The following is a 22,169-nucleotide window of genomic DNA, read 5'->3' as shown; positions in this document are numbered from 1 at the left end:
ACTACGGATCTAAATAAAAGCAAAACAAGAATATTAAACTATCTGAGGTTACATGTTCCACAGTATGGCAATAGAAACAAGAAGCTAACGTCACCAGGCCAAGTATCAGATCAGATCAGTAAAAAGGCATGTTTTTTTCAATGTACTGTATGTTTGTGCGATAAAAACACCTTTACTATGTACAGATGTGTTCAAAATTGTTGGTTCCCCTCTGGTAATGAAAGAAAAATCAATAATCATCACTGAAATAACTTGAAACTGATAAAAGCAATAATAAATAAACATTTACTGAAAATGGTCCTACGTAAATCAAACATTGTTTTTTTTTACCTGTGGTTCAACAGAATTATTAGAAAAAACAAAATAATGAAACTGGCCTGGACAAAAAGGATGGTACCCTTAACTTAATAACTTAATATTTTGATGCACAACCTTCTGCGGCAACTTCTGCACTGGTCAACTGGTATTTTGGCCCACTTCTAATGAGCAAACTGCTCTAATTGTCTCAGGTTTGAAGAGTTCCTTCTCCAGACAGCATGTTTCAACTCATTTCACAGATGTTCAATAAAACTGAGATCTGGGCTCACAGAAGAACACTTCAGAACAGTCCAATGTTTTGTTGTTTGCCATTGTTGGGTGTATTTCGCTGTGTGTTTTTGGTCATTATCCTGTTGGAAGTCCCATGGCCTATGACTGAGACCAACTTTCTGACAGTAGTCAGCACATTTCATTCCAAAATACCTGACAGTTTTGAGATTTTGTTGTACCTTGCAAAGATTCAAGACACCCTGTGCCAGATGCAGCAAAACAGCCCCAGAACAAAACCAAGCCTCCTCCGTGCTTCACAGTAGGGACAATGTTCTTTTCTTGGTGTGCTTCATTTTTGCGTCTGTGAACATGGAGCTGATGTGTCTTGCTAAAGAGCTCTAGTTTTGTCTCACCTGTGCAAAGAACATTCTCTCAGAAACTTTGTGGCTTGTCAATATGCATTGTGGCAAATTCCAGTCTCACTTTTTTATGATTTACTTTCAACAGTGATGTCCTCATATGAAGTCCACTTTGGCTCAAACAGTGACGGATGGTGCGATCTGACACTGATGTACCTTGCCCTTCACACATGCAGAGATTTAACTTTTTTGTTGACGCAATGTTTAGTTGGCTAATTTCCTGTCCAACCCAATCCAACTTTATTTGTATCGCACATTTTATAAACAAAACAGTTTCCAAAGTTTAAAAAGTCAACAGAATTACATCCCAAACAAGAGGAACTAATAGAATCAATAGATAAAAGAATAATAATAAAATCAATGAACTAACAATAAATAACAATAAATAAAGGCAGTACTAAATAAATAAAATAGATAAAAACAATAAATAAATTAAAGACACAGAGGACCAGATAACTCACACAGAGAGTAAATGTGGGCCTTAGTCGAGACTTAAAACACTCCACGGTGGGGAGTGTTTGTGCAACTCTGGACTAAAACTAGACAAGAATTATTAGTATTTTGACAAAAGAAGATAGATTGTACAGAGCGGAAAAAATAAAAACGAAACTATTAACGAACACATATTGCACTTGTGTCTGCAATATAGAAAAGTGGAGTGTCCAATGGAAGATGTTGCAGTGTACGTCATCATAACACCTCCTATATACAAGTAATGGACTTTTTTTTATTTGCATGAAAATGTGTGCACGGCACTGCTGAATCCTGCACGTATCACAGATGAAGAAAATAAAACGAGAGAACGAAGTAAGTCGAGAGGAGTGGGCGCATGTGTGTAATTGTCAAAATGGCGTCTTGAAAATAAACGATTAAAGATGACTCAAACAGGCACAAGTCACTCCAGGTACAACTCCGAGAGGGGAAATGAGAACGAATGAAAAGGCCTGAAAAGACAGAGCTGGATTTAAAGTTGTTGTAAACTTTCACTATGACATAAGCCTGTTGTAGTTTGATAGATGCGTCTAGAGCCGAGGCCGGGTCTGTAGTTTGAGTCTCATGTGTGGTATGTCTCCTCTGCTCCGTACAGATCCATCTCACAGCTGTGAAAACAAAACACAACAGATCTACAGATGTTTCGTGCTTTTGTTGCTGAATCACCAGACGCATATTTCAAGCCGGAGACAGACACGGGCACGGACACAAGAGGGGAGAATTATAAGAGTGATAGACGGCGCTGCTCAGACCCCACCAGGTAAAGACATCACACTCGGTCCGAGGGAGGGGGGGGGGCTGCACGTGTAAGATGATAGGGGATTAGGTGCCAGAGCGGTTAGTATTATCGCCTGGCAAAAAAAAGGGGTCCCTAGTTCTATTCCCGGACCTTTCTGGTTGGAGTTTGGACGTTCTCCCTGTATTCTCCAAGGACAACGGCCTCAAATAAAATGCACCTTCACTTTAAAGATGAACTACGTGTGTTTCCCAAAGTTTTTCTCGGGACCCATATTTTAAAAGTCACAAACCTTCGTGACCCAAGTCTATAGACATTATTCGTAATTCACAAAATAAAGGTGGATTTGAGCATTATTGAACATTCATGAGGATATTTTATTGTTGACTGAGTGAATCTGTCTGTTTTAAGCAATGAAAAACAATAATCAGTGTTTAGGCAAGGCGGTGCTGTGGAAAAAGTGAGTGGAGCGGGGGAAGAGGAAGTGAGGAGCGGAGATTGCATGCAAGGAGAAAAAGTGAGGAGTGGAGGGGGGTGCAGAGATGTATGTAAAGGTATATTGCAAACCTACATGCAGATCGTGACAAGGCGAATGTCTCTTACGAACCAGTCTTTGGGAAACAATGCTCTATGTAACCTGCTAGTCATTTCAAGTTCAAGATTCAAGTTCTTCATAAAAGGTATTCATATATGGCAGGGGTCTCCAACCTGTAGCTTGGGAGTTACCAGTAGCTCTTCACCCCATTCCAACTAGCTCACCAAGGGATTTCTGAATTATACCACTGTCCTAAATAGGGATGGGCATGATTAATCGATTAATCGATAATTGATCATTAAGAATGTCATCGATTACATTAATTTTAATCGACAAACTGAATGTAGGTTGCTGTGTGTAGCGTGACCAAACATGGGTCCGTACATGTAGCTCTCTGCACTCAGAAGGAGAGAGACACAAACATTAATGATGACTTGTACAAGAAATTCCACGCTTTCCGTTGCGTTCGGGACAAGTTTGAGTCCATGTGCACAGTGTACAAAGCAGGAACATATGTTTCGGTGTCCAGTGGGAAAAAGTTTTTCCAGGTGAGAGTCGCGCAATGTCAATGACGAGTCCCCACCTCCCTCCCCCGTACGGTGTCCTGGTTTTGACAAAACACAAATATGGTCACACTAACCTGTATTCCACTGAGTCATGTCTTTTAATCCGACAAAAGTTGACCGCATCAGCGACACAAGAGCTGTAGTTTTATCTTCGCTTAGTTTATGCAAATTAGCGATGCGGTTTTAAGTTTTGTTTCTGTGAGAGTTGCGCAAAACTGAATTAAACACATTATAATGTCAAACGGATTGATGTGGCTCTAGAGTCGTTACGGTTTATATGTCGTAAAGTTGAATTTATTTATGCAGATTAGTAGTGCAGATAGTAATAATAATGATGATCATTTTCATATAAAAACATTAATGATTAATCGATATTCAATCGTTAATTCTTCCGACGATCGATTAAGAAAATTTCATCAAATGCCCATCCCTAGTCCTAAATAACTCAAATTTTGTGCACTGATAACTGGATAATCTACAGCTTGCCATGGCTCTTATATTTACTACATTTCTAGCGACCACTAAAATGAGTAGCTCTCTAGCATTTTTGTTTTACTAAAAGTAGCTCACAGAAGGAAAAAGTTGGAGACCCTTGATATAAGGTATGGTATTTAGGGATTTGTATTTGTGTAAAGAGAATATGCTTAAAACATACATTCCTACTGTGAGCAGACATGCCACTCCACAGATCTGACCTGTAACTTGGCCTGGTGGTGACACATGCTTGTATTTAAAGGGCCCATATTACACTATATTCTGTATTTTACACACAAACCCTGCATATTTAGACTGTGTTTTTAAACTCCATACACTTTCACTAGAATCATTTGCATAATTTCAGCTCTGGAATTGCCAATCTCTTACTAAAAAAAGTTGCAGCTGTTAACTTGAAAACTACCGTTTCATGACATCACAAGGTGGAACAGAGCATTTTGAGTTTTGGAGATGTAGACAGACTCATAATAAAGGGTTGCTCAAACATGTGTGAGTGAAACAAATCATAAGTCTGGGTTTTTGAGGAGGAGCTCAAAAAATCCATCTTGCGTAATAAAGCACCTTTAAGGAGACACGTTTAATGTCATATTGTGGAACATTCCTAGCCAGGCTGGTGCCATCTAGTGCCACCTCCTCTCAATTTCATTTCTCTCCAGCAACTAGGTCAGGAATCAGAATACAATAGATGGTTTGCAAGAACCTTGGAAGTGCAAGTTTGGGCACCAGCCAATCAGCGAAGAGTCATATATTCAGTATTGGCCACAATTCCACAGATCGAGGATTTAAAGCCGGAACAAAGAGAAAGTCTGGTGAATTTCATCAGGGGGAAAGACGTTATTGTCCTTCTTCCTACTGGATTTGGGAAAAGCTTAATATACTAGTTAGCCCCATTATCGGCACATTACATACGTCACAACCAAATAGCAGCGATTGGTTAAATAAAAAAAGTACCTGCCTACCACTGAGTGAATGAATTCTAACACTGTGAGGTCAGAGTGACTCTGACTGAGACTGACTGTCAGGCTGATGATTCCAGCCAAAGCAACTATATCTCCATGGAGATGAGCAAGAGGTGAAACAACATAGTGCAGCTCACTGTGAAAAAGAGGAGAGTCTGACGAGTTTGATGGTTCTGCTGCTGAGTTGAAACATAAGTGAAATGGCAGATTGGCAGAGGGGAGAGAGAGTGCATCTAGCCATAGGTGAATGATGAGAAAGTAGCAGCATTGCCATAGCTATTAATGATTTAAAACTGAATCTTATCAGTTTTTAATGAGTAAAAGTCTGTGATTGTTTGACATTGTGACACGTACAAGGAAGAACAGTTGATTTTGACTTCATAAATCAGCAATAATTAGTTTGTGCCAACACTTTTGGAATAAGAAAACCTCAAATCCCCACTGGTGTTTTCAAAATAAGGAAGACAGACTGTGAAAGTGTTGAGTAGTTTTTACCAGAATTTTAATTTAAAAATTGTTTTATGTTTTTTTCATGTACTAGATGCCATTTAAACCAAAAGCATAAACAAACATTTCCCCAAAGACCGAGCTGCAAATCCATAATTTAAATCAGACGGAGGAAAACTGTGAAATTCAAAACAACATGAGCGATGATGGGAGAGGAGCGCAGAGAGACCGCACGCTGGACCTGTTCCCAGTAAAGAGACAGTAGTTCATTTGGAAGAGACAGGCGCCCATAAACCAGGAGTTGCTGGTGTTTTCCCTGCTGCTAAATACTGTTGTTGTTTCCTTAAGCAAGATACTTCAGTCACCTCTTCTGTAAATAGGATTGTTTGATACGGAAGTTGAAAAATGAGTGCACGGACAGATTTGTGGATAGGAAAAACACTGCTTTTCTCTTGGAGGCCTTTAACTTATTTTTTAATAACAACTTAGTAAAAATGAAAAAAGAAGAAGAAGAAGAAAGTTTGTATACAGTTTGTTGATCTTAGAACAGCAAGATCTGTTGAGTCAGCTAAAACAAATGTTGAGCTGAAAGGCAAAGCTCTTGATTTACCAGTCAATCTACGTTCCTACTCTCGACTGGCCTGGAAATGCCTTGGGGTCCCCCCGGAGGAGCTGGAGGAAGTGTCCGGGGTGAAGGAAGTCTGGGACTCCCTGCTTACCTGCTTAGACTGCTGCCCCCATGACCCGGCCAAAGATAAGCGGAAGAAAATGGATGGATGGAATTATTTTTATTGAATTACATTTTAATTTATTTGTATGCATATTGTATCTGATAATGTTTTTTTTTTTTTTTTTTTAAAAGAAATGACAACTTTTAATCTGTAAAGTGCCTTATGAGCTGATCTCTGTTAAAGGCTCTCTATACATAAATGTTAATTACTCGTTAATTAGTATTTAAACCAGAAAAATATTGTGGGGAATAAAAACAGATTTCAGTGTTGGTTTTCTTATCCTTCTCTAAAAAGAAAGATCATAAACAGATGATGTCTGCTGTCAGTGGCTTTTTAATGATTACGTTATTTAGAATTTATAAAAGTTTGTAGACACCACAGCACATAACAGAATAATATTTACTCATCCAAATCCCACCAGGACTCCAGACCAAAACACAAACCCCTGTATTACGGAACTGCAGCTTTAATAAAATATACATGTAAATAAACGGACTTCTCCCATAAACAATCAAACACCACCACAGCCGTTATATTTAAAACTCTAAAAGAGTCTCAGGACAGATTTATGAAGATGAGATCAGACTCAGCAGAAGGCCTTCCTCTGTCTGACCTCCTGTGTCACCCTCACATCCTCCTCCACATCTCCGCCGCACCCAGACGTCTGCACCCATAAACCAAACCCCAAACCAGTGTCCTCTCTCCCCCCTTTGGCCCCCTTTTTCCTTCTCTATGCTTCTCTCTCCCCTTTCTGCTCTCTCAGTCTTTCTCCCCCCTCGTCCCTCTCCTTCTCCGTGAGGACGTGCTGAGCGTGTGCGTTTGATAGATGTTTCCTATCTGCTCTGATGATAACCCCTCACACTCCTCTGGTTCACTCCCTCTGCTCCTCACACTTTAACAGCCTCTGTGACTCCACTCTCACTGCTCTCACTTCTGCACCACACGCTCGACATGTCAATGGACGTAATTAACCCGCTGGATTTAGATCGCCATGTTACCTTTTATCGTTTTGAAAATAAGTTTCAGTTTCATTTTTGATGCTCTCCACTCCACCTCCTTCAGAGTGCTAGCACAACACAATCACCGTGCATTTGCTGATGAAACTACTGCATCGCATCGGGTTTGTGAAGTTGTAGTGCATAGTCCTGTATCATGCTTTTGTAAATGTATAAAAAATTGTAGACTCGTACTGTTAACCGTATAGGAAAATATCACTAGATTACTCAAACATGCATGGACATCTAAAACATCTCAAGACGAGAGCAAACAACATTATAACATGGTAGAAAGCTCCATAAAGTTGATCTTGCATATAGGGATGGGCATTCGATTAAATTTTCTTAATCGATCGTCAGGAGAATTAACGATCGATTATCGATTAATCATTAACGTTTTTTATTTAAAAAAATTATCATCATTATTATTACTATCTGCACTACTAATCTGCATAAATAAATTCAAATTTACGACATATAAACCGTAACCACTCTACAGCCACATCAGCCCGTTTGACATTATAATGTGTTTAATGCAGAAACAAAACTTAAAACCGCATGGCTAATTTGCATAAACTAAGCAAAGAAAAAAAAAAATCAGCTCTTGTGCGCTGATGCGGCACGACTCAGGTGAATACAGGTTAGTGTGACCATATTTGCATTTGTCAAAACCAGGACATCGTACGGGGGGACTCTGTCATCGACATTGCTCTACTCTTACCTGGCCCACTGCCCTTTTCCCACTGGACGCCGAAACATATGTGCTGCTTTATACACTGTGCACATGGCCTCACACTTGTCCCGAACACAACAGAAAGCGTGGAATTTCTTGTACAAATAATCGTTAAATACACATTTGTGCTTCGGCACGTTGTAGACTGACCGACTGTTTGTGTCTCGCTCCTTCTGAGTGCAGAGAGACACATGTACGGACCCCTGTTTGTTCACGCTACGCACAGCAACATACATTCGGTTTGTCGATTAAAATTAACGTAATTGATGGAATTCTTAATGATCAATTATCAATTAATCAACTAATCATGCCCATCCCTACTGGCATAACAATAAAGGTGCACTAAGTAACTTTTCTGGTAGAGGGTCGTCCATGGAAGTGTTGTTGCATTGTCTTGAATGTCCCGGTGTGGCATTAAATGTATTCATCTTTCATTTATTCAATAACATGAGTGTTTATTGACTTAAAAACCTGCATTCTTACTGTGAGTGGGCTCGCCTCTCCACAGATCTGACATGTAATTTGGCTCTGTGGCATCGCTTGCTTTCCCTGTAGAGATAAATAAGTGTATATGTGTAAATATACACTTATTTTAATTGTACTTAAAAGTGTATAAGTGTAATGCCATACTGTGGAACATTCCAGGCAACATTTCCATGGAGAGAAGCTGGTGACAGATCCTCCATCAGAAAAGTTACACAGTGCATCTTTAAGGACTGGTGCACCGCTTCTCTCCATGGAGATGTTATTGCTTTGGCTGGAATGTTCCATGGTATGACATTAAACACAACTACATAGAATTTATTCATAATTCAAAAATACAATAATTCTCCAAAGGGGGTTGCCTCTCCACAGATCTGACCTGTAATGTAGCCTGTAGTTGTCTTCCTTGAGATAAGTTTAATCTCTACCATAGAACATTTCAGGCAAAGCAATAACATTTCCATGAAGACAAGCAGGTGACAGACCCTCCACCAGAAAGTTGCACAATGCACCTTTAATAATAATAATAATAATAATAATAATAATAATAATAATAATAATAATAATAATAATAATAATAATAATAATAATGCATCAGTTTTATTTAGCACATTTCTGGACACTCAAAGACGCTTTACAGACTAATATTCATTCACTCCATACCCGGTCATAAGCTACTATTGCAGCCACAGCTGCCCTGGGACAGACTAATAGATGCGCGACTGCCAATTGGTGTCATCAGTCCGTCCAACCACCACCACCACACACACACACACACACACACACACGCACACGCACACGCACACATCACTTTCATACTAGGCAAAGTGGGTGAAGGGCCTGTTTACATGAGAACACTTAAAAAACTACAAAATATTTTATTGAAAGTGCCTTTCATTTAGACGGTGACAGTGTTTTTTCCAGAGTGGAAAAGTTGTATACACTCCGCCGTAGCGTTTCCGTCTACACTGCCCAAGATGCAAAACTCTGGTCAGATCTGCTCAGGTCTCGTACTCATTAATGTCACATACATACAGTACACAGAAACCTGGCATGCATACCCAATCGAACTCCACACACTTTTGCATCACTGTATGCATGCAAATTTCCTCCTGAAAACGCTCGTCTAAATGTGGAATAAAAGAAGACCGTCATCTTATAAACGTAGCGTAAGGACACAACGACAATTTTTGCGACTCGGGCCCCCCTATGGCACCAGATTTTCCCAGTGGTCTCCCATCTGAGTACTAACCAGGCCCGGCCCTGCTGAGCTTCTGACATCTGACAGGATCAGACTTTGACAAACTGGCTTTAAGCAAATGTTCATAGGGATGGGTCAAGATCTCGAGCCACAAGATCAGACATTTACATTTTTTGAGAATGTGTAGGTCCAAAAAGCAGAGCTAGAGTGACAGCAGAAATATTAAATACAGTAAAAATGGTGAGGATAAAATTAGGAACTGAATTGCACAATGTCTGCATGTCAAAATCTCGTCTTGTCTTGTTCTCTTAGGCCCAGTCTCCAATCGTGTCTGGAAACTGTGTCTCGTCACAGTCCTAAACGTTCATATTTCCAAACTCTTTGATGTGATGGAGATGAAATGGCTGCAGAGAAGAGCTCTTGTGCCTGTGTGTGAGTGAGGAGGGCAGACAGCAGTAAGTGGGCTGAGTTATGTGGAGCAGGATATCAGTAATAAATGACACAGGAACGCCAGCTATGAGGCGCACAGCACGCAGACAAAACACATATCTCACATAGTTCAGCACCAAAGTCAGAGCAATAAACCAGGGCAAAAGCACGTTATGGAACATCTCTTCAAGGAATCGACTGGACAAAGGGGAGTTATTGTAACGGGAGCTCAAGTGTGAACCATAAATCCAGCTGCAGTCAGAGCAAAGCAGAAAAGAAAGGACTTTAGTGTGAGATTAGTGCGCTGCGAGACGGATGGATGAAAATGTAACAAGACTAAAGAAGAAAAAAAGGGAGAACTGTACTAACATGTGACTAGAACATGCGGCAAGTTACGAGTAAGATCTGTGGAGAGGCAGCACCGCTCACAGCAAATAAGTAAGTAAGTACGAAACAAAAATATTGCATCTTTTGAAAGGGTAAATCTTTCAAATCAGGAAGAACTCGTTTGCCTCAAAACCATGAATGTGGAAGATAGATCAGTTTAATGCCATACTGTGCAACATTCTAGTTAAAGCAAAACAAAACATCTCCATGGAGACAAGGAGATCAATTTGAATGACTAATCTCATAGATCCAGACCACAGACTGTGTTTATAAATGACAATAGCTAACCCACTAGTTGCTGCATTCCGAACAGAAAGTGAGCACTGAGGCACTTGAGACTCCATCGACTCTTGCTTCTAAATGTCTTTACATTAAAAAATGGTCGCCCCTCTTTCTGTAACTGCTGCAGTGAGCCTCATTTTGGTCTTAAAATGTTCATATTAACCTGTTCTACATGATCCTGGTGTTTTTATTTTGCTATTTTGTCCATAAATACATTTAGACTACGTTCACACTGCAGCCTGAAGTGACCCAAATCCCATTTTTGGCCCCTATGTGACCTGTATCTGATCATTTAATGACAGTCTGAACGACACAGATCCGATTTTTTTCAAATGTGACCCAGGCCACTTCGATATGTGATCCACAAAAAATCTGATTTGAGTGTTAAGCCCTGTAGTCTGAACGTAGCCTTAGTCCGCTTCTTGATCCAAACTCACACAGGGCAGTATGACATTCTCATTATACAAACAGCTTAAAGGCACCTGATTTTGAACCATGCGTCAGGAGCATGTTTTACTTTTAACTTTTAGCTCGGCCATGTTCTGGCACTGTGATACTAGACTTAGACTGGGGGGCTGTCAGCGGAGGTAAGTTATGAGATCGTTGACACATTGACACATTAATTGTAAGTTACTCATAAGTCCAAACACGTTGAGATAATGTCTGGCGTTCCCATAACTTATGAGTAACGTGCTTTGAACCTATGTGTGACTTATATCAAACTTATCTCCAACGCACATTGACGTACGCAGACGTATTTGACATGTTCCAGATGACCACAGAACTTACTGAACGTGTTTCTAACTTCTAGCTACTGTATAATGGCATACTGGCAGCATTTAGGGAAATTGATATATACTGTACTCCTCAGTACTTCTCCAAACTTCATGGATGAGCAGACCCCGTGGTACCACCCGCTACACATATCATCTGAGAGAGTATTAGTATTGGTATTAAAGAGTATTAGTTGGTAAAAGTTATATATAAGTTATCAAAATGTTCTTTATAAGTTACTAATATGTTATGTACACCTCCAAATCATTACGGATACGCTATGTATATGCCCAAAATTGAAAAAAACAAACAAAAAAACATCGCTAGTTGAGCATATGCGAGCGTTTTAGGCGAAATTCTGGTACATCGGCATACGCTGGATAAATTGTCAAGGTGTGACAGGGCCATTAGGGAAATGATGTGGACACACATTATTGCACCATTTCCGTACAGTTCTCCAATCTCTGCGTACTTGTCACTCTTGAAAATGCACCATGGCAGAGAATCAAGTGTCTGGGTTAGTGTCAGCTCATTGGTTTATCATGATTCAGTGTGTCTGAAAAAAGGTGCCCTGACAGTAGCTTCTGTGTTAGTTATTACCTGAGAAAATGCCATGTAAAATGAATAGATCGCAGCTTTTACCAAACAATACTAGATGGATGGAGCATTGACCTTGACCAGAATACATTCAAATCAGGTGCAGGGCGTTCAAGCAGCTCTCACTGATGTAGAACAGGTTTCGCTCTTGAAATGGTAAAGTCCACAGTGAAGCAGTCCTCTGTACGTCAGACCAATGCACAGGGCCCAGACACAAACACAAACTGCACGGCTCACATACCTCCCTCGCTCTCTCTTTTTTCTTTTTCTCGAAGTTCTCCTTCTCCATCTCTGTCTCTACTTTCTCTCTCAGTCTCTCTCTCTCTCTCTGTCCTTCTCCTCTTTCTGTAGCTCTCTTTCTTCTGCCCTCCCTCTCCCTTTCATCCTCCCTCCCTCTCTCTCTCTGTCCCTCTCCACCACTTTCTTTCTCTCCTCTTCCTCCTCAGATGCACGTACTGCCATATTAAGTCTCCCCAAATAACTCACAGACACAATTACATTATCGTTCTCATAGTCGGGACATTTTCTCCTGGGTGAGGGAGTGACTGAGTGAGGAGGAAGAGGAGGAGAGTGGGGAGGAGGAGGAGGAATAAATAAAGACTTTTATATTAGACACTAACACTGTTGGGAAGTAACAGATTACATGTACCGGAGTTATGTAATCAGAGTACAAATTATGAGTAACTGTATTCAGTTACAGTTACTGTTTCAGTGAGTGGTAATTAGATTACAGTTACTTCGTTGAACTAAATGAATTACATGGCAGTATTTTCCTGTTTTCACATTTTGGGCTATATCCCTATTGGGCTATTTTTTATTTATTTTAATTTTTTTTCCCGGTAATTCCACTCATTGCCGGACACTAAACCAGGTCTAAACCAGGTCTAAAACCAGGTCTAGACTAGGTCTAAACTAGGACTAAACCAGGACTAATCCAGGACTAAAATCAGGTCTAAACCAGATCTGAACCAGGTCCAGACCAGGTCCAAACCAGGTCTAAACCAGGTCCAAAACCAGATCTAAACCAGATCTAAACCAGGACTAAACCAAGACTAAACCAGGACTAAACTAAGACTAAACCAGGACTAAAACCAGTGCTAAACTATGTCTCAAACAGGATTTAACAGGACTAAATCATGCTGCGCAGATCGTGCAATAATATTTATAATATCAATAATATCAATCAATATCAGTCAATAATATTTTTTATTTGGTGAAGTAAAGTCTGGGCTTTTTATTTTGTTTTACCAGACAAAACATCTTATGTGAAGATTTCCGAGTCTTTGCTTCTCTACAGCAAACCAAGTAATCCAAAGTATTCAGATTGCGTTACTCACTTTAAGTAATTTAATGGATTACGTTACAAACTACATTTTGGGGTGTGTAATCTGTAATCTGTAGGGGAATACATTTTAAAAGTCACCTTCCCAACACTGGACACTTATAACACAAAAAGGAAAGCTGTGTCCAAAGTTTAGTTTTAGTTTGACTTCAAGATATAATTTTAACTAAAACAAGGACATAAATGAATAACAAATCATGGCAAAAACGCAAAAAATGTGAATGAAAAAACAAACAAAAAAGGATGACTGAGAATATCATTTAAATGACTGGAAAAAGTAGATTTCTTTGCAGGTAAACCAGTGTTCTCAAAGCGCATTCATGGCAGTTGTAAAGTACACCGCACACAATAGCAAACAAATGCACAAAAACAGCCTGTTGCATGGATACAAATGTTCAGATGCCCTCCCCCCTTCCTCTCTCTCCCTCGCTCCCGCTCTCCTCTTTCTCTCCTCCGTCTGCCCAGTCTCTTATCCCTCTGTATATAAAAGCTGTATCCAGTTGCACCTCAGGCCTAATTGGCTCTGTGCTCCCGTCTGCTGCTGACAAATCCTTATTTCAGATCGTTCCAAAAACGTTCCAAAAAAGAAAGACGCACACTCTGCTCTCTCCACTTCTCCTTTTCTCTTCTTCTCCTCCTCCTCCCCAATCATCTTATGTAAGTTATATGTATATCTTTAAAGCTTTCTATAAAGTTTCTTCATCCAAACCGTACCTAGAGTTGTGTTTAGCTTCACTCGCGCTTGTTACGTTACTCATTATCACTGTTGGGCAAGTTACTTTAAAACTGTAATGTGTTATTTATTTATGACTTGTTACTGTCATTTCAAAGTCATTTGTTATTTTACAATATCACTGCATTTAAAATGTAAAACATTATACAACTCTTGCAGCACTTTTAAGTTACTCTCACCAAAATAACTGTGCAAGGATGACAAACTTTTGCACCATATATGGACTGAACCAGGACTGAACCAGGATTAAACCAGGACTAAACCAGGATTGAACCAGGATTAAACCAGGACTAAACCAGGATTCAACCAGGACTAAACCAGGACTAAACCAGGATTAAAGTAGAACTTAAGCAGGACTAAATCAGGACTGAACCAGAGTTGAATCAGGACTGAACCGAGGACTGAACCAGCACTAAACCAAGACTAAACCAGAACTAAACCAGGACCAAACCAAGTATAAACCAGGACTGAACTAGAGCTGAACCAGGACTAAACCAAGACTAAACCGAGGACTGAAACAGGTCTAAACCAGGACTAAACCAGGATTGAACCAGGTCTAAACCAGGACTAAACCAGAGTTGAATCAGGACTGAACCGAGGACTGAACCAGGACTAAACCAAGACTAAACCAGGACTAAACCAGGTGTAAGCCAGGACTAACCCAAGACTGAACCAGGACTAAACCAGATCTCAACCAGATGTCAACCAGGTCTAAACCAGGACTAATCCAGGACTAAACCAGGTCTAAACCAAACCAGGACTAATCTTGGACTAGCCCTTGGAATCTAGGACCGCCCAGAGAGAACGCGGACCTCATGGAGCAGGGTGTCCACAAAGCTTGATGGGGCGTCGGCTGTGATTAGCCCCGTGGAGCGTGGAGCTCTGCGTTGGTCCTTTCGCCCGCGGTTACCCAACGGTCTACGCGGGCGCACCTCCGAGCCCGTCCCAACATTCAGAACCGTAACGATGCCATTTCACCGCTGCTGATATTTCGGAGATTTTAGCAAATTTGTATGAAGAAAAACGAAAAAACCACCACTTCAATCCAGGTTAAAAAAGCATTGTGACGTGCATTACTCACATTTGGACCGAGTAAAATATTCGATTTTTTCCCTGTAATGCCGAACATTACTGCGTTACAGCAAAAAGCAGCACCAGCACCGCTCCTTATGAGATCCTCTTGCTCATAAATAACTCTATTGTACTGATAGTTACCTCACAGAAAATGAACCCAGAATTCTCCTGTACAGTTCTGAGTCAATAAACTGGCCCTACAAACACATGTTTAAGCTAATGAAGGCCATAATGATATGATTTTAAGGTCTCACAACAGGGCTTCACATATGATTGCTATTATACTGTTACATGACTTTACAACTTTTGCATAAAGACTTGGTGCGTATGAACAAATTCCATTCTTTCAGTGTTAGGATGTAGCAGTCCACAGAGAGGCCTTGTTCTGCACGTTTATACAGCCCTACGGGACAGGCTGAAGACAGGTTTTCCCCTGTGCCACACACATGTCCCACACAGGCTAAAGCAGGGCTATAAAGTGGGCTAAAGTGGGCTAAAGGAGAGGGTAATAATATCCTCCTGTGGAATTTGTGAGGGACACCTGTGCACAGAGACACCAGTGAGAGAGGAGAGAGGAGCAGACCTGCTGAGAGATAATATAAGAGAATATAAGGACAAATTAAAAAAAAATAAAAAATCAGACTAGAATATGAATTTAACTTAAAGGTGCATTGTGTAACTTGTCTATGGATATGTCCACAGGGTAACATTAAACAGATCTATCTTACATTTATTCAATTACAGGTGGTTTTACAGCTCCAAATACTATGGAGTAAGAAAGCTGTCAAAAATATTCGTGCGCGTAAAATAGAAATCCGTGCGTATTTGGGAAATCCGTGCATATTTGGCTGTAGTTGCGCATAAAATAAATATTTGTAAACTCTCAAATGAGTCCAGTCGTACATAAAATATATTGTGTGTATTTTATCCATCAGAATACGAATTGAAAAATTACGACGTCATGAATTACAATCACCAAATGAAAATTTACGATTACGCTTTCATCAGTACGAATACGAATTCACAGACGGAACTTTACTGTCAAAAATACGTCATCACTTCACAGACATTATCCATCGAGCAGAAGAAACATCGATCAAGATCAAGACTGTGCAGCTCAAGTTTGTATCAGAGTAAAAACAGAGTAATAGCACAAGAAGCTACAACAGCGACCAACAAGTGGGTTCATTAAAATCTATTGTAAAAATGTCTTGAATTCGGGAACCGAACGCTGCTGTATAATATTGTGTAGAAACACCTCCTTTGAACGGGAAATTGCACCTATATGTTAGAAAACATAGTGGAGCCAGTTGGCGAACATCCGACGTAACGTTATCCCAGGGCTAATTAGCAAATATCAGGTTCTCTGTAGGTTTAGATTAAAACATTCACGACTACAGCCACTCTGTTTTTACCCTCTGCTACAGACTTGAGCTGCGCAGTCTTGATCTTGATCGATGTTTCTTCTACTCGATGGATAATGTCTGTGAAGTGATGACGTATTTTTGACAGTAAAGTTCCGTCTGTGAACTCGTATTCGTACTGATGAAAGCGTAATCGTAAATTTTCATTTGGTGATTGTAATTCATGACGTCGTAATTTTTCAATTCGTATTCTGATGGATAAAATACACACAATATATTTTATGTACGACTGGACTCATTTGAGAGTTTACAAATATTTATTTTATGCGCAACTACAGCCAAATATGCACGGATTTCTATTTTACGCGCACGAATATTTTTGACAGCTTTCTTACTCCATAAAATACCCACTAAAACAGGCATCTGACTGAGAGCGGGATCACCTCTCCACAGATGTGACCTGTCTCCATGAAGATCGAAAGTCTTAATGCCATAAAGTGAAACATTCCAGACAAACCAATCATATTTCCATGGAGAAAAGCATCTGATGGATCCTCCACCAGAAAAGTCTGGCTGCTGCATCTCTGTAATGGTATTTTAAACTTTCACTGACAATTTGAAACTAAAAAAAAAAAAAAAAATCCTCCATACAACCTTTATTCTCTGGATCAATAAAGTATCTCTGTCTCTGTGTGGTTAAAGGTGCTTATCGAACTACACAGTCAAAGACTGGAGGGTTTACATTTCAGGGTAAAATATTTCAGAGTTGTTTATAACACAAAACATGTTCTTTTAACTGTTTGAAAGTTAAATGGGGGTTGGAGTTATTCGACGGACTTGATTTGGCTGAAATTTAATTAAATTTCCCCTCAACTTCCTTTAGTGTTAATTTGGCACCTTCCAGGAATTTTGGTCCCGTGTTATTTAATTAAAATTTCCAAAAATGATTTAAATTAACTCTAAAACAGATTGGACTCATGAGAAAATGTTAAAACTGATTCTCTGAAAGTCAATTTTAACACTCCACTTGTTGCTGTGAGAGGACTAAGAGATCCAGTTTTGTTCTTTCATCATTTTTTCACATTAAAACGTGATACAGCTGGTTTGATTTTAAGTACAGTTCTGAGTCACTGCATGATGTAAAAGAATGACAAACTGTCCAAAAAAAATAAATAAATAAAATGAAATGAAACCTTTTATCATTCTCAAAGCATCTGGAGGCGAGAGAGAGGGAGTGGAGAAAGAAAAAAAATAAGAAAGGAAAAAGGCATGGGAGAGAGAGAACAAGACAGAGAAGGGAGAGAAAGTTAGAGAAAGATATATATATTTTATTTTTAACAGACTTTTATTGTGTCCGTCAAAAATATTTTTGCCTTTAATTCCATCCACACCTCACGCTATTTACAGAAAAGATAAAGTCAAGTATTTACATCACATATACAGAATATTTACACAGAGGAGGCTGAGAACAGAGGAGAGAGACAGAGTAGAAAGAGAGAGAGTTGCAAAGTTGATTCAGTCCATGTGCGTCTCACAAACCTCAGTCAAATCCGTGTGAGGAATGTCCGTACAGGTGCCTCTTATGAAAGCACCAAACGCAGATTTACCACCTGATCTGGCAACCGCTCGCAGCAGCACTCTACAACTCACAACCTGCCTCAGCGTCTGACAGCTCCAGGAGAACATGAGCTCTGAGAAACTGTTTGGCTTTTCAAAGAAATGCACTCAAAAGATTAAAGGTGCTGTGTTAAATACAGGCTTTAAGGTGGAAGGTCTGAAATCCGTCTCGTTTCCATCCTCGGGGACCTGGAGTTGTGTTTTGTTTCATTCACACATGTTTAACACACTCTTTTGTCATGTGGTAATACAGGAAGTGCTCCACTGTGTTTTTAAACTCCATACACTTTCACTAGCAGTGTTGGGTGTAATGTGACTACTTTTTTCAGGTAAAAATAGTGTCACTACTCAGTGTTGGGAAGGTGACTTTTAAAATGTATTCCCCTACAGATTACAGATTACATACACCCCCAAAATGTAGTTTGTAACTGAATCCATTAAATTACTTAAAGTGAGTAATGTAATCTGAATACTTTGGATTACTTGATTTTCTGTAGAGAAGCAAAGACTCGGATATATTCACACAAGATGTTTTATCTGCTAAAAGACAATAAAAAGTCCAGTCTTTACTTAACCCTATTAAAAATATTATTGATAGAAGAGGAGGAGGCACAGTCCACACAGCATGGTTTAGTCCTGTTCATCCTGTTTTAGTCCTGGTTTAGTCCTGTTCAATCCTGTTTTAGTCCTGGTTTAGTCCTGTTCAATCCTGTTTTAGTCCTGTTCAATCCTGTTTTAGTCCTGGTTTAGTCCTGTTCAATCCTGTTTTAGTCCTGGTTTAGTCCTGTTCAATCCTGTTTTAGTCCTGGTTTAGTCCTGTTCAATCCTGTTTTAGTCCTGGTTTAGTCCTGTTCAATCCTGTTTTAGACCAAGTTTAAACCTAGTTTTAGTCCTGGTTTATCTGTTTAGTCTTTATCTGTTTTAGTTTCGACCTGGTTTTTAGAGTTTTCCTGTTTATTTTAGACCTGGTTTTAGACCTGTTTTAGACCTTAGTTACCTGTTTTACCTGGTTTACCTGGTTTTAGACCTTTAAACCTGTTTAGACCTAGTTTAGACCTGGTTTTAGACTTGGTTAGACCTGGTTTATAGTTTTAGATAGACCTGGTTTTAGACCTGGTTTAAACCTGGTTTAGACCTAGTTTAGACCTGGTTTAGACTTGGGTTACCTGTTATACCCGTTTTAGACCTGTTTTAGACCTGGTTCAGACCTAGTATAGACCTGGTTTTAAACCTGGTTTAGACCTGGTTTAGTGTCCGGCAATGAGTGGAATTACGAAAAAAAAAAAAAAAAAAAAAAAAAAAAGGGATATAGAAATGTGAAAACAGGAAAATACCTCTGTGTAATCCATTTATTTCATCCAAGTAACTGTAATCTCATTACCACTCACTGAAACAGTAACTGTAACTGAATACAGTTACTCATAATTTGTACTCTGATTACGTAACTCCGGTACATGTAATCTGTTACTCCCCAACACTGCTACTACTGAATATTTGGTAACGAAATGTAGTTCCTTTTTCAATTCGGCGCAATGTTGCTTTTCCGTGCACTCGGGCCGGTCCCCATCCTGGTGGAGAGAGGAGCACCGCCTCGGAGGAAGCGGGGGCCAGAGACACGCGAGGTCCCTGGAGGGGGATCCTCCTGCACCCAGCGGCCGTCTCTTGCCCTGAATCCCCCAGGCAGACTGCATGGACTCCACCCGTTTACCTCTTAACGGATTCACATCCTCCTGAACTCTCCCTCAAAGTTCTTTTCAACTTTCCCTTACGGTACTTGTTGACTTTCGGTCTTGTGCCGGTATTTATCCTTAGATGGAGTTTACCACCAAAAAGTAATGAATAACGTAAAGGCTGAATCCCATTACACCACTTGCTACGTAAAAGCTGCGGACACTATTGATGACGTATGTGATTGATGTAGGAGTGTCCCAATCCTGTAGGGTTTACTTTCATCCCTTACCCCTTGTTGCTCAGTTTCAACGGACAAGGGGCAAGGGGTAGAAATTAGAAATGAAGCTGGCCCAAAAAGTTACTTTCCATAGAGGATAACTAAGTAAAGTAAGTGATTACTTTATAAAGAAGTAATGAGCAAACATTACTTTTTTAATGTAACTTCCCCAACACTGTTCACTAGAATTATTTGGATCATTTCAGCCCTGGAATTGCCAATCTCTACTGAATAAAAGTTAAGAATGAATAAAAGTTAAGAAGAAAGTTAAGAACAGAGCGTTTTGACCTTTGGAGATGCAGACAGACTAATCATAAATGATTATTCAAACAAACGTCAGGCTTTTTTTTTGAGGAGGTAACATTATAACATGACTTAAAGCTCACAAGAGTCAAGTTTGTGTAAAATAGGACCTTTAATCAGATAGCCAAAGATCGAAGTGATTGTTGTAGCATAAATAACAACTATGGAGGGAGGTTTCTACTGCAATAAATAAATATACGTGTTTTTTAGTTAGCTTCTGATATCACTGGACTTCCCCGTCTGTCAAAGTCTGACAAAGCTGTCCCAAATCTCAAATCTCACTGACACTTTGTAAATCACGGAGCAGAGACTTAATACACGTCAGGCCTGTTATTTTAAAGAGTCCACCCAGTGACCTCTCCCTCCGCCGGTCGCATCCAATCTATCCAGAAGTATATTTTTAGCCCACTTTCTCTTTTAAAATGACGGTGCGAAGAAAAGGAAATACGTGCAAGAGGAGAAGCAAAAACTGGACGCAGAGACGTAAATTCGAGTGAAATTTGTGAGTAGAGAGTGAAGCTGGAAACCAAAACAAATTAAAGTTACAAAGAGTGGATTCTGCAGAGGATATAGGAGCAGTGTGAAGGTCCGTGGAGAGAGTCTGAGGGGCTGGACGCACTGTAAAATCTGACATGTTAACTGTGAGCCCGGAGACCTAATGCTTCCTTTAATTTATGACTTGTAAAACTTTATTTAAGGGTCTGTAAACATCTCTAAATGTCACGTGTAAAATTACCATTTTTAAAGGTCCTATATCACACAGAATTGACTCTTGTGAGCGTGGTCTTCACTGCAGTTACTCAGTTGCGACACTAGCAGCTAAAATGACTCTCTCAGCAGATTAGTTGGATGATTCATTGGGCTGATTTTCACTTTTTTGATTTCCTGTTTGGGCTGACCCACTAAAATATTTTCACAATGACCCAGAGGTGTGCCAGAGTAAACGGGAAAAGAGTGACAGTTAAAATATGGTTATGAAAACGTGACGTGTTTTGTGACCTGCTTTGAATACAAGTCAAACACGAAGTGCATGTGTCAAAGGTCTGTTTCCTGTCCACAGTTCAGATTTCTTAAAGTGTCTATGACGGGCTGGATTACTCATTTTACTAAAACACAGTTAAGACAGTTATATTGAAGATTTGACTAAAATGTTAAAAATAAATTCCCACTATGACCATAAACTGTCATAGTATTTGAGACTGGTCTTGAGATTGGCCTCAAGACTGTTTTTTACAGTCTTGGTCTCATCTCGGACTTGACCATGTTTGGACTCGGTCTTGTCTCGGTCTTGAAGGTGCTTGGACTCTGGTCCTGTCTTGATCTTGAAGGCGTTTGGACTTGGTCTTGTCTCGGTCTTGAAGGAGTTTGGACTCGATCTTGAAGGCTCTTGGACTCGGTCTTGTCTTGATCTTGAAGGCGCTTGGGGCTCTTTGTCTTGGATCTTGTGCTTGGAGGTCTTGTCTTGGATCTTCTTGAAGTCTTGGAGTGTCTCTTGAATCTTGAAGGGCTTGGAGTCTCTTGAAGGTCTTGTCTTGTCTTGATCTTGGAAGTCTTGTCTTGACTCGGTCTTGTCTTGATTTGGACTCGGTCTTGTCTTGATCTTGAACTTGGACTCAGTCTTGTTCGATTTTGAAGGCATTTGTCTTGATTGTCTTGGGCTCTTGGCTCAGTCTTGTAGGCACTTGGACTCAGTCTTGTCTCGGACTTGATATCTGACACTTGACGATCATATTTCATCACGGCCGCTGCTGTCGGCAGTAAATTGTACTGCTGTGTGGAGTGCGTGGGGCATATCAGTGCTGCCTGTGCGCTGGTTTGGAGCCTGTGGACACTGCGCGGCACATCACCACACGATAAAGTGGGAGAAAGATTCATAAAAGCATTGCTATATATGTGCCAGAACTGTAATTATAGCTGTAAAATAAAAATAAATGTTGAAAATAACAATGGTAGTCTCCATTTGGTCTCGATTGGCTGTGGTCTTGGTCTTGTCTCTGTC

At 40.0% G+C, this 22,169-nt stretch overlaps 1 protein-coding gene across 1 annotated transcript in view; it reads right to left on the bottom strand.

Moving 5' to 3' along the window:
• The window catches only part of gpc3 (glypican 3), a 425,531-nt gene that overhangs the window by 362 nt on the left and 403,000 nt on the right, over positions 1–22,169 (bottom strand). The gene's annotated exons all lie outside the window — the stretch shown is intronic.

The sequence above is a fragment of the Boleophthalmus pectinirostris genome, unplaced genomic scaffold (assembly GCF_026225935.1).
Source record: "Boleophthalmus pectinirostris isolate CB_2022bp ecotype Guang Dong unplaced genomic scaffold, ASM2622593v1 HiC_scaffold_23, whole genome shotgun sequence".
In the NCBI taxonomy this organism is placed as follows: Eukaryota; Metazoa; Chordata; class Actinopteri; order Gobiiformes; family Gobiidae; genus Boleophthalmus; species Boleophthalmus pectinirostris.
This window is presented reverse-complemented; position numbering and strand designations above follow the sequence as displayed.